Source organism: Cupressus sempervirens, chromosome 1 (assembly GCF_028749045.1).
Source record: "Cupressus sempervirens isolate cs-2001-9-10 chromosome 1, ASM2874904v1, whole genome shotgun sequence".
NCBI classification, from domain to species: domain Eukaryota; kingdom Viridiplantae; phylum Streptophyta; class Pinopsida; order Cupressales; family Cupressaceae; genus Cupressus; species Cupressus sempervirens.
Window position 1 is genome coordinate 880,522,822 of NC_143118.1, and position 14,007 is coordinate 880,536,828.

The following is a 14,007-nucleotide window of genomic DNA, read 5'->3' on the forward strand; positions in this document are numbered from 1 at the left end:
AAAAAAAATTGAAATGACTTGAAAATTGAAACATAGGGTCTTTGCTATGGACACTAAACATCCCCAAAGTGACTAGTCATGAAACAGTCCTGGGTAAAAGATATTCAGATGCAAACTGGGCTTCTGATCGCTATTTGACACTTAGTAGAATTGCAAATTTGAAATGCACTCAAAACAAGACTTCACAGAATGGTTCAAAATGATGCTTTAACTTCATGGAACACTTAGACACACTAAATGAAAGTTTCTAGAAGCATAAAACACCTCATGGGGTTCAAAGGTACAGCTAGGTACATAGGCTTCACAAACCATTTATAGGCTTCAAAATTCGGACTACAATTTTGAGCGCCAACAGTTTGATTGGGACATTGCATACATTTCAATCTGCTAGTTCATTTTAGACAATTTCTAGGCCAAACAACTCGACTATTTGCCCTAGGGAATAGATTTAATCATGGTAAAATGCTTCCCCCAAGTCTCTCCTTTTAGAAACATAAAAAGGACTCATCATACAATACAATTCCAGATTTTTGAGCAGATTGGCTGGTTAGTTTGGTAGAAAAAGTCCATTTGTTCGAAACCTTGGAGGAAGGAGGGTTTAGACCCTGTCAGAGGAAAAGAGTGATTTCTCACTTCAATCAACACCAAATTTCTTCAAACATAAAGCATTCGAAAGGGAATTCAGAGCTCTATCTGTTCATGTAATTCTCAAATCCATGCCAATCTATATAGGTACAGAACAATTGTCTGAATAGAAAAATGGAGAAAAAATAGAGAAATTTTATTGATATAAAAAACAAATCCATAGATAATGATGGAACTCTACCTTGTGACAGGTTCATAGATGGATTTAAAGACCTCCTGCCTGATCCAACTACCTTGGATCATAGGAATCAGTTGAACTACCTGACTTGTTGTAGTTTTTCCATTTTTGCAACAATGAACAACTTTTGCAAAGTTGACAAATGTTGCATTACAACATTTTTTTTTGCAACAAGAATGTATTTGTTTGAGAAACTATGCAGTAAAAGTTCTCTTATTGACTAATTCCTAGCCCACATTCCTAGAACGTAATTGAGCCAAAACCTAAGGCCTAGATGCCACTTGGCATGAACCTAAGCCTAAGGGTCCTATAGGCAAAAATCCATTGGTTTATAAACACCAAGTAGCCTAACACCTTTACAATTGGACCAAAATGACTAAACATGACCTAAACCTATCTTAATGATCAAATAAGCAATGAACTTTATTTTGATAACCCCTTGACACAAGGGTGACCTACACCAGTTGAAACTCCCAAGTATTTTATCATTTCTTCATAGGGTGGTCAGTTGGAAATATTAAAAAATAACACATCAATTATCTTCCTTATTACGTGGCCAATTGAGATGAACAAGAATTCATGAATTTGTGTGGGTTTTCATTGAAGATAAGTTCTTAAAATGTGGAGTTTCTTTTAAAATATATTTAAAGTGCATTGGTGATAAGAAGTGGATATTTGTGTCTAATATATATTAGATTAGATGGGCTTTTTGACAATATAAAAAAAATTGTGTGGAAAAAAGTTTTTAGAGAAGGGTAGACCACATGTAAAAGGGGGAGAAGCCACTAGTTGAAGAGGTAAGGAAGAGCTAAAACATAGGAGCTTCCAATGTTAAAAAAAAGATGCTAAGGCAGAGTACCCCTACACCAGAAAGAAAGGAAGAGGTGACATGAGACTAAGACTCAATAGTAGATTTGTGTCACACAAGTAAAAGAAGAATATCAATTTTGGAGAGGGCCAGCAGTAGGGGAATTGAAGCTACCAAGGCGTGTGGGGAGATGGTGCAGTCAAACAAAGGGGAACTCCATGCATAAAAAAAAAACACAAAGTCCAAACTGCCCAAAATTAAAAATAAGTTCCACACACATTTTTCATGGAGCAGCCAACATGTTAGAAAGCTACCATTTGCAAAATGTATGCTTGGTGAGAAGAAACAAGTAACAACATTGCAAGATAATTTTCCAGTCAAAGCACAAAGGCTCACGCAATGAAAGCAGCTTGTATGGCAGATTTAAAAAAATCATCCACATAATTAATAGAAAGGCAGCAGTACATAAAGGAAAATGACCATACTAAAAATAGTGGTCAACGCCCATGCATAGAAGATATAAAACTTGTTCATGATGAAATAGCTCCATTTTCATTGCAGGGGAGCCTTCATAAAAGCTAGCATATACAAAGCACCCTATTCATGCATTGAAAATAGTGAAAGCCCATGTTAATAAAAAAAACCTTGCATACAAAGGGAGTTGATGGAATTAAAGGGATAACTTGCACATTTTAAAAAAGGAAACACTTCACTCATTTCACAAGCCTCCCAGACATGGCATGAGCAGCCCACGCACTCAAAAGAGAAAGCAACCAGGCAGGGAGCAGGCATCAATGAAAAAAGAGAGCTCCAAACAAAGGATTTAATGCCACAGTAAGATAAGGGAGCCACCCACTCTAGCATCAAATAGAAAGACTTAGCACATTCTGTGGGAGTTGGCCGAAGTTCATGTGTGATTCAATGATTTCAGTTATCACTAGCTAGTTAGTTAGTAGCTTAGAACACATGTGGTGGTAGAGCCTTTCATCATTTCCACTCATAGAAATCTGAGCAAACTACACCCTCTTTATAAGTTACTTGCCCCTCACTTTTGCAACACCATGGACATCAATCATGTAGCTCATGAAAGCCTGATTAATGTAGATGGCATCATGGAGAGATATTTCAAACTAGGCAAGTTCATAATGGAAATCTCTTCCAAAGCATACATCGACTAAAAATTCAATGAGTAAGGTCTGCTAGGTGATTTGAAAAGAAGGGGCATTGCTAGAGGCAAAAAATAGGTGGAATGGAGTTGGTGATCAAAGATTATCCATACGCAGTGGATGGGCTTGAAATATGGGATGCATTGAAATCATGGGTGTCTGATTACTTATCACTTTATTACAACCATGATGGGAGTGTGGAGAGTGATGAAGAATTGATAGTGTGGTGGAAAGAGATAATAGAAGTTGGGCATGGGGACAAGAAGATATAGAGTACAACAAAGGATGTAGCTGGGTGGTACAAGATGAAGAGCCTGAGTGATCTGAAGGAAGGTAGTCCACATCATGCGAATGAGAAACAATTAAAACTTTTTATCCCACATTGGGGATATGCGAGTTTTTGTTCTCCTTAAATGAAAGTGCTCAATTAGATTATTGTCTTTTAGACATAGGCTTTTGAAAAGCCAAAGCTTGCATAGGTGGGCTCGTGGTTGGCCAGAGACTAGTAAAATTTTGAACTAGCATGTAGTCCAAGATTGATGATGACATCAGCAATAACAAATGCACCAAAAACATCAAAAAAATTGGCTAGTCACTATGTTGCTAGCCAGAAAATCCAAGAAATTCTAGCTAGGAACATAGTGACTAGTCGAAAAATTCAAGAAACTAATGAGAGACAAAAGATGGTCATGGATCCCACTTCAGACAAATCAAGCAGCACCAAGTGGCAACTAAGAAGTAATGTGGTGAGAATGGTTCAATGATGCACCAGATAGTGCCATGTGGCAGATCGGTGGGTTCTTGATATGTCGCTAAGAGGATGCTGCTCACCCGTTAGTATAGTGACATAGTGAGTATGATGTGGCATCCAGATCGCATGATGACATGGAAATGATAAAGATGAATGAGGTAATACCATGTGGCACTAGCTGTATAGGTGTGAACTAATCAAAATGTGCCACATGTCAAGAGTGGTCAAACTAGGTTTGACCTAGATAGAGAATGGTGGGAAATTTTGGAAATTTTCAATTTTAATATTTTAACTTTTTTCTCAGAATCACGTGTAGGTCATTTAATTAAAATCTCAGACTTTTAATATAGTTGAAACTATGTAAGAGGTTTTAAATATTGCACAAATGTTATACAAACCTACGAATGGGACCTGAACTTCAGAAGGGCATAACTGGGGTGAATTTAACTGAAATAGATGCTCCAATATACCATCGGAACTAGGAGAACTTGAATTTTTCAAATATGAAGTCAATTTATGCATAGGTCTTCACCAATTCATGTTATAAGCCAATTTTTGTTTCCTAGGGTATTGGCAACATAAGAGGTAAATTTGATCATTAATCATTAGAGTTTGTTACAAGGTGGATTTGACAACTTTTTGGAGCTTGAATGTGGTAAAAATAAGCTGGAAAGATTATATTGCACTCTGAAGGCCATATTCAACTAATTTTTCACTTTTACCGTGAGTTCAACTTTAGCATCAGAAATCAATTATGATGTTGGATCAAATATCTAAGATATTTCTACCTTGTAGAGGAAAAATGATAGGATTTGATTCACAAGTTATAGAGAGAAGGTAGAGAGAGGCTTTTTCATCTTCTTGGGAAGGAATTTTAAGTGGACAGTTGTCATTTCCTCATTAGATTCTGGATTTTCTTCTTCCTATATCTATCATTTTCTTTCTCTTTGTACAAGTTCCAGTTTTTGGAGAAAAAACCACTCACTACTATGATACCAGGTTTTGGTTCCAATTTTTGATGTGTTCCCATAACTGTGACACCATTTTTTTAGCATAATTCTCTCATGTGAATAGTAGTAGGAAGGAATATACAGATAGTTCAAATCTGTTAGGTGTTTTCATGCTTTCATTTCATGCATTTTTTTGGATTGTTTCAAGGAAATTAATATAAAGAGTAGAGGAATTTCATTAGTTTCATTTTGATTCTTGTCTCCAATCTTATGAATTTTTCAATGTTTTATGATCTTTGAACAAAGACCTTAGGTCATAGTTGCAGTCCCTTAAGGATGTATGTTGTTTTATTGTTGCTTATGACTCAAGGAGTTATGTAAATGCTTCAGGGAATCAACAGGGTTACAAGTTTATTGAGAAGGATATCATGTAAGAATGAGATTTAGATTGAACATGGATGTCTATTTACAAGGTGAATGGATAGATCATATATCTAAAGATGAAAATAAGTCTTAGATATCCATATGTGTTTTTTTTATTCATAGATTTGCCCAATGGTTAAGCCACTAATCAGTTTATAGGATCACTAGGTCTTACTGCTGCATATCTAAGGTTTTGCTAATTTCAACCTTATTAATCAAACATTCTTTCCCTTTCATGTTGAAAGTCTTAAAGGATTAACCCTCACTCATCTTATGAGATTCATAGATTTGCATTTAGCTACTATATGTCTATGTTATTGCTTGAGTTATTAGGAGATATAAGGGGTTTTCATCTACTTAATAGATTCAAGGATATGTTTTTACACTAGTACGATATCAATTGAATATGAGGTCTACCTACCTAGGTTTAGCAGAGCCTGAAGTAGAATAAGGGTCAAGCCTTATAGTTGGCCTATTGTTAGAAATGGCATGTTGAAAATGGGAGTTAGTTGCTCCTAGATATGTCATTTTCTCAGTGGGATAATTGAAAACCCTCTAGTGTTTTCAAACACCAACACTCTTCATGTAGACACTAAACCAAATAGTTATCTAGATGTCAAGGAACAACAAAATTAACAATCTAATAATGATCTTCCTTCTACAAGTACCCTTCTAGGTGATTATTAGGTATCTTTAGATTTCCCACCAAAATTTATTGGAGAATATAGAGTTAACGACTTTCCATTCATGAGAAATCATGCAGCTCCTCTTTTCATCAACTTTTTTTCTACTTCCACTCATGATGACCATATTAAGTCAATTGGTAAAAATCATACACCCTTAGGAAATGATGGGCATACAAACTTTTATAATACCATTGTCGGTCATAATCTAGGATGTGTGCAACAAAATATTGTATCAAATTCTTTGTCCACATCCTCTAAAATATCTTCTCCTACTAATCAAGAACTTCTTTTACCTAAACTTCTTCATGCTAAGGTGATTTTTAGGCCTAAATGTAGAAAGAAGCATAGTCAAAAACTAATGAATCTTTCATTTTGCATGTATCAATGTTATCATGATCAATCTACTAATAATTTTCAAGCTTTACATTTTAAGATACAAGAACTCATTAATAATGGGGCTATTAAAATATATCATGATAGAAAGCTCTCTTTTTCCTCTAATTTCTTTGGTTAACATTTAAGTCCCTATTATGCTTCTCCACATCATGTAACATTGTTGGCCTTCTTTCTAGGGGCTCATTTTCATACATGGTTTTCTTTGCGAGTACAATGTAATAGGTTTTTTTATTTTCTCTTGTTCCTATACGTGGGTGGAAAGGGGAATTAGCTTCTTCTTTTTCACTTTCTCTTGGATCCATTATAAATCCTTTGGTGAATGTTATTAGTTTATTATGTCACATCCAATTTTATATTATTAGCAAGTAGGTTTTACATGGTAGATAGATCACTTGCCTTAGAGACTCATAATATTGTATCCTCTTTTTCAAGGATTGCATTTTTTACTTCTTGCATGATGTCTCTACATTCTATCCTTCCATGACCTTGTAGGAGTTGTGACCTCTTTGGTTTGGACTAGGTGTTTCTTGTGGATACTATCTTGATGTTTCAAGTTTTCTATCCTCCTTCATCACTTCCTTAAGATGTTAAAATAAGCAATTATTTTTCCATCTTAACAGGGGGAGTACATGATCCCTCTATTCATTTGATATGTTCAAACATGCCATATAGAGTACACTCGAATGACACAACTTACTAGGGCCAACTACTCTCTCCTTTTACACGTCTTGGATTGGTTGACTAGCATGATTCTCTTGGCACTTTCTATGGCTTGTTTGACCTCTCCTTTGAGACTAGGTTGACCTAGGTTGACATAGCCTAAACTAGGTTGACCTAGGTTGATCTAGTCCTCCTAGGTCAACCTAATCTAGTGCTAGGTTGACCCAGGTGAACCTAGTCCCTAGTGATTGTGGGGTTAAGGGCCCAAAAGTCCTTGATTTTTCCAATTATTTAATTATATTCCCCCATCAGCCTAAGCTTTTTTCCTCCACATAAAATAGTATAAAAGGAGGTTTGGGGGATTCATTTTCATATCTCATCTCAATCATTTCTCAAGTAAGTCAAGCTCTTTCTTTATAGTGAAGATTTATGCCTTTTGCATTCAAGGAATTCAAGCATTCAAATAAGGAGATTTCTATTTAGAATTGACGAATCCTTTGTAAGAATTTCCTCTTCAAGATCTAACATATTAGTGCTCATCAAGGGAGGAGATCTACATTGAAGCATTCATCTTCTTTTTCATTGATACATATTAATATCCATGGCACTATGATGGAATGATGATAGATCTATTGTAAAGTGTGGAGATACCCTACATTACTAGTTCAAGACCTACAATACATTACATACACATGGGCAAGCTGAATCCAAACATTTACCTTGTTTTTTATAATAATTTACATTTATATTTCTCATTTATGCTTAATTCCTGAACCTAGGGCTTGACCAAGACAATCCCACCCCCCACCCCCCCCCCCCCAAAAAAAAAAGGCCAAACCTTTCTTTACTGTGTTGATTTACAGGTTGGGAGCGAAAACAATTACAAATCTTGAACCTACAATTTGCAAGCTTTCTTGATTCATTAGTTTTGGAGTCACGGACCATGTAGGATGTCTTCTCAAGTTGACCTAGTCCTTCAACCTCAGATTTCAGGAAGATTTATGTGTTTTTCTCCTTTCATCATTTCATTACAATATGTGTGTACAGATATTCAAATATAGTTCAGATTCATGATTTTTGGAGCCTATTAAGGGTCAATATTTTTTTTGTATTTCAGTCCTCTTTACAATCCATATTTTTTATTAGCACCCATCTCCCTTTGGATCCTAACTAATCTATATTTATAATGGCTCAGTGCCACATAAAGTAGAAGTCTACATCCTATTAATGTCCTTCCATTTTACCACTAAACATCTATTATAATGAGGTGATTACAATTTAAAAGGAGAATATCTTTCATTAGAAATTAAATACAAATCGAAGGATCATGGTATTAATTACATTCTAACCAGTGTATGAGGTGAATCTCTTAATAGAATGGTCCTAATAGGCCTATTGTAAATCTCCTAATAGAGTTCTCACTTTAGTGTGATGTAAAAATCCTTTAATAAAGGTAGACTAAACAATATTGTAAGCTCTTAGAAGGGAAGAGCCCTCATAGGGTAGATAATCAAAATTGCTTAAACTTTGTAGTCCTAATAGACACACTTTATTGTTGCAATAGTGAAGAATTTGTGGGTATCATCCCCACCACAATTTTCCCTTCACCTTGGAGGGTTTTTTCATTATGACATATGGTTTCATGTGTTGATTTATTGTTTATGTGTGTTATTCATGTTATTAGATGCTAGATTTGACATTACATGTTGATATATGATGTTACATAGTAAAGGTTAAAGGTTGAGATGTGTAGTCAATTAAGTTTGAATGTGATTTATTTTTGAAGTGGTAAAAGTTTTATAGATCCCAATTCACACCTGCCCTCCACCCCCTCAACATCTCACTTTTCCTATTAGATTTCCATTAGTTTTCTTTAATATTTAACTTTCAAATGATTTCACTTTTCTTTCTTGCTTGGTAGCCATGACAATTCCTTTCTTACACCCTTACTATACAATAGGTTTAGTTAAGCCATATTTTCTTTGTGGCCATTGATGTAACTAAAATTTATTGACCTCTTTATTTGCTTCTTTAAGAATTTGGTATTGGTCTAATCAGATATGAAGGACATAAATTGATGAGAAGGATTTACAAGAAAATGAGCCATTCTAAATATGATGTAGGAAAAGTGTGTGCCCTCTACAATGGCCTACATGCTCACCCATTGAGCCTTTTGCACATCCAATTGATGCATCCCATTCATCATCAAACCCAAACTTCTCAATCCTAATAATAGCAATATTAGGCATTATGGCCACTTCCTTTCTCCTAATCACCTACTATGTCATTCTGACCAAATACTATGTCAAAAGGGAGAGACTAGATTGCTACCTCCGTGGAAATATTAGGTTTTATGACTGCCCAAATCCTAAACCATGGGTTCTTAAGAGAAATGGGCTTGAAGATTCTATGATTCAATCAATACCAATGTTCAACTTCAAAGAATGGGATGGTTTTGTTGATTGTGCAATTTTCTTGAATAAGTTTTAGGGAAGTGAAACCCTAAAGTTATTTCCTACATGCAACCATGCATTCCATGTGCATTGTATTGAGTTGTGTTTGCAATCAAAATATAGTTGTCCCATGTGCCATGCTTATATTTTCACCACTGGACTTGTTGACAATACCCAACCTACAAACAATGAGTTATCAGTAAGTCTTGATCTGCAAAATGATAGTTTCCATTCAGAACTTAGGGTTTTTGTATCTCCATTGGAGAATGGAAACTAGGTTAGTGTAAGGAAACTTAGGTGCAAAAATAACTTCCTACACTAATCTCTTAAGAGAAGTATGGTGCAAATCCTATTAAAATCTTTTCACTTACAGATTCAATATCATGTAAACAACAATATTTTAGCCAAGCAAGCATAAAGAAAATAGACAGAGAAAGAAACACATAACACAAAGATTTTTCGGTGGGGAAAACCTTTTGGTAAAACAACCCCACCCCTTCAAAACCTGCACAATGCATTATCTTTAACAGAAGGTTACAATACACTTGCAATGCAAGTTCAACAACAACAATCGAAGACTCCAGCAACACCTCAATACCTGCACACTCTCCTCTTCCTCTCTCTTGCATTTACAACATGCAATACTACTTTTATGAACATCTTAAGACCCAACAACATACCCATAAAGGAGTTGGGAATTTTTCATGGCTCAACCACCAAGAACCATGCACAATGCTACATGTACATGCAATACCAAGAAAAGGGCATCCATCCCTTGAATAGGCAATGACAGCTTGTCATAGAATCCACCAAAAATAGCAGTCATAAGAGAAGTGTACGAGAATCAGTCATACCAACCTATTTTTGGCATATTCTCTTACACACACCAACCACTCATTCTTGGGTGCCCAAATAGGCCCCATGTCATAAGATGCTCTTACACCTATCATAGCTCATTCCTTAAATAGCTCTTATACGTCATAGGTGTTGGCACTCGAAATTGCATGGTCAATTTTGAGCACCATTGAAAAATTGAGTCCTATAAATGCTTTGTGAAGCCTATGTACCTAGCTATTGAGTTAATGCATAAATGGTGTTTAATGTTTCTAACACCCTTCATTTAGCCCGTTCACATATTTTGTAATGATAAATTGATATTTGGAGCTCTTTGGTGAAGTCTTGTTTTGAGCCAATGTCTAATTTGCACTTTACCCCAAATGTCAAACAGTGATAGGAGGTTGTGTTTGCCAGTGAATATCTTTAACCTAGAATTGTGTCATGACCTACCACTTTGGGATTATCTAGTGTCTATACCTGAGAACCTATGTTTCAGATTTTGAGTCATTTTGAATCAGTTTGACTAGGTCTTGAATCTATCAAAGTTGGTCAGTTACTATTTCCATTCATTTCCAATTTATTCATAGCCCTGTTTGACAAGCTATAACTTTTAACCACTTGAAAAAAATGAGAAAATTCCTTTTGCATTGCATTATAGATGTCAGAGACTTGTTTTCTTTCAAGTTTCAGCTCTTGACAAATCCATTTGATCAATTTTCAAACGTGATTCCAAATGGAATTTCTATCTTTTCACTGGTATCAACATTTTCAGATTTGTCAGGACCCCTGTTCGAGATGTTATAACTTTAATTCCATGATAGGTAAAGTTTAATGAATTGTACCACTGTGTTTCACTTTGAAAATATTTTAAGTGTGTCAATTTTCAAATCTTGACAAATCCATTCGCATACTCTTCCAGGTCAATTCCATTTGCCAAAATCACTATCTTGCCATTGTTCCAATCTGCAAAATCTAAGTGGCCTACTTTGAGCATCTTCCATTTGTGTCTTGTTATTCATCATGAGCCCAAATCATAGATCTATAATGTCCTCATGACAGAGAACTAGTATGCCATTTTTCATTTCCCCATGTGCTCATTTGCCTAGTTTTCCAAGCTGATTCCAAACCTAGTTTTTTGTTTTCTGACATGTTTTCTTGCAGGTAAATCTGAGAAGGCAACTTTGACTATCAATATCTTTTGACCTCAAATTCTTCATGAAACAAGATTCGACAGGGTACAAGAATGTAGAGCAAAGACTCAATTTTAGGGCATGATCAGTTGATTTGGTTAGTTTTCAAAGTCAGTCAATGGACCTCCTGGCGCATATTTGACAATTGACTAAACATTGAAAAATGAGTTTTAAAAGTGGTTTTTAGTGGTCAAACTTGATTCTAATCAGCATCAAATGGTCAATGGGTTAATTTAGAGTATTAGTTGTTTGAATTTTTTTTTTTTTTTAGCCAGTCTCGTTTCAAGGCCCAACTAAATGCTATCAGATTGATGTGATGATTGCTAGCAAGGTTGCTATTGTGTGTGGATATGGAGATGTTGGCAAGGGTTGTACTACAACCATGAAGGCTATCGAAGCTAGAGTCATTGTCATAGAGATTGATCCAATTTGTGCTCTACAAGCCCTAATGGAAGGTATCCCTATTCTCACTCTAGAAGATGTGGTGAGCACTGCAGATATCTTTGTTACAAAAACAGGGAACAAGGATACTATTATGGTGGATGACATGAGGAAGATGAAGAAAAATGCCATTATTTACAACATTGGTCACTTTGACAACAAGATTGACATGCATGGTCTTAAAACCTTCCCTAGCATTAAGAAGATAACAATCAAGCCTCAGACAGACCGATGGGTGTTCCCTAAAACAAATAACGATATCATTATCCTTGCAGAGGATCATCTCATGAACTTGGGTTGTGCCACTAGACACCCAAGTTTTGTCATGTCTTGCTCATTCACAAACTAGGTAATTGTGCAATTGAAGCTTTGGAATGAAAGGAAAATAGACAAGTATGAGAAGAAGGTATACATCTTGCCCAAGCATCTGGATGAGAAGGTAGTTGCACTATATTTGCCCAAGTTGGGTGCCAGACTTACAAAGCTTTCTGTCGATCAAGATGCTTACATTAATGTTCTCGTTGAGGGACCTTACAAGCCTGTCCACTATCAATACTGAGCTAAGCATGATTATCTCATGGCTTGTTTGTGAAGAGTTGTTTTGATTATATCAATTGGAGCACAAAATAGTTTTGGCATATTCATTATTTTTCTATAGTGAGTGATCAGAGTACTACCTTTGAATGACATTGAGTTGTGAGATGAAGTAAATTAAGATAAAGTCATAGTCTAAATAATGAAAAAGGTGGCCAAATTGGTCAATCCTTTGCTTGAGAAGTGACCCAAGCAGTTTGGAATCAGAGGAGTGCTGCCACCCAAGAAGGATCTACACCGCTTCATCAAATGGACCAAGATCATTTGCATCTAGCAGCAGCGCCGCATTCTCAAGCAGTGTCTCAAGACCAAAAGACAAATTTACAAAAAGGAAAGACTCATAGTTTCAAGGCAAGATCCATGTGAGCTAGCATTAAAAAGAAAGAACATGCAACGTGATCAGACGTGGACTGAAGACATTGAAAAGCCAATATCCCACATCGCCCTCATAAAGGGATTTTTTGGTATTTAAGTAATATTGCACTCCAATGTATTATTGTCAATAAGCCACACACTTTTGAAAGGAAGCAGCTTTGTGGTGAGCAAGTGATGTCACCGCTCTCAAAGCATAATTTTAAATAAAACTACAATAGTGATGACATGGTGAATCCACACTCAAAGGCATCTAGATAATGACAAGTGTCACGATCGAATGGCGCCTGCATTCCCGCAAAAGAAAAGTGCAAGGAAGTTAAAAAATGTGGGGAAGCGAGCAATTGACATGTGGCGACATGGGCTTTGAGTGCAATGATGTGGTGGGAACATGCAAGTTTAGGTGGGTGCACAAGATAACGCCATGCGGCAGAGATCGACAATGCCTGCAATCTCGCATTTCTAAGTTGCACCCTAGATAAATAATGTGGGATTACAGAATGGCAACGCGTGGTAGTGGGTCACATATGTGATGACATGGTGGATGAAGTAGATCGAGAAACCAATTGGAGACTTCCACGTGGCAGTTGGTCAACTAAAGGTTGACCCCATATTTAAAGGGCCAGGGAAAAATAAAAAAATAAAATAATAATAATATTTTATTATTATTTTTGGATGCACATCAAAATTTTTAAAATCAAAAGTGGGCCTTTTTATATAGTTTTACCTTTAAAGCATTTTAAATTTTTTGAAATTTAAAATCAAATTGAGTTTCAGACCTGAACTTTTATAGCCAAAAGAGCGTTTTTCAAATTGAGATTCTAAGCATTTTCAAATAGCTAGATAACGACAAAATCGAGAAGAGCTGAATTTTCCATTTCTAGAGTCATATTCTACACAAGTGTTCACCAATTTGTGCTATAGGTCATTTTGTGGAATCTGGGGTATTGGCAGCATAATATAGAAAACTCTTCATTGATCATTAAGAGTGGTTAAAAGATAGATGTGGAGGCTTGTTGTATCTTGGGTATGGAGGAAAACTAATCCGAAAATTTTATTTTGCCTTTGAGGTCTTATAACTGATTTTCACCTTTCACTTTGAGTTAAATTTTGACATCAGAAGTTAGTTACCTTTCCAAATCAAAATATTTGAGATTCTTTGTGCGTTTGAGAGCAAAAATGATGATATTTGATTTTCAATTAGAAGGAGAAGTTAGAGAGATGTTTTTAATCTTCTTAGGAAGGATTTCCAAAGGGACACATGTCAATTTCAAATTCAATCCAGGAATTTCCCTCCTCATATTTATTCTTCTTTCTTCTCTAAAAGGGTTGTTGGTTGGTTTTCAATTTCTAGTTCTTAGAGCTCTGCTCAGGCTGTGAAAGCCACACACCCAACATTTCTCTATTGTATTAAACAACATTTCATGTTTTATGTAGATAGTTCTAGTCTATTAGAT

General features: G+C 35.8%; 1 pseudogene; it reads left to right on the plus strand.

Annotated features, from left to right (window-relative positions):
* The window catches only part of LOC149580641 (uncharacterized), a 31,099-nt pseudogene extending 18,877 nt beyond the window's left edge, over nt 1-12,222 (plus strand).
* Nucleotides 12,223-14,007: the final 1,785 nt, after the last annotated feature.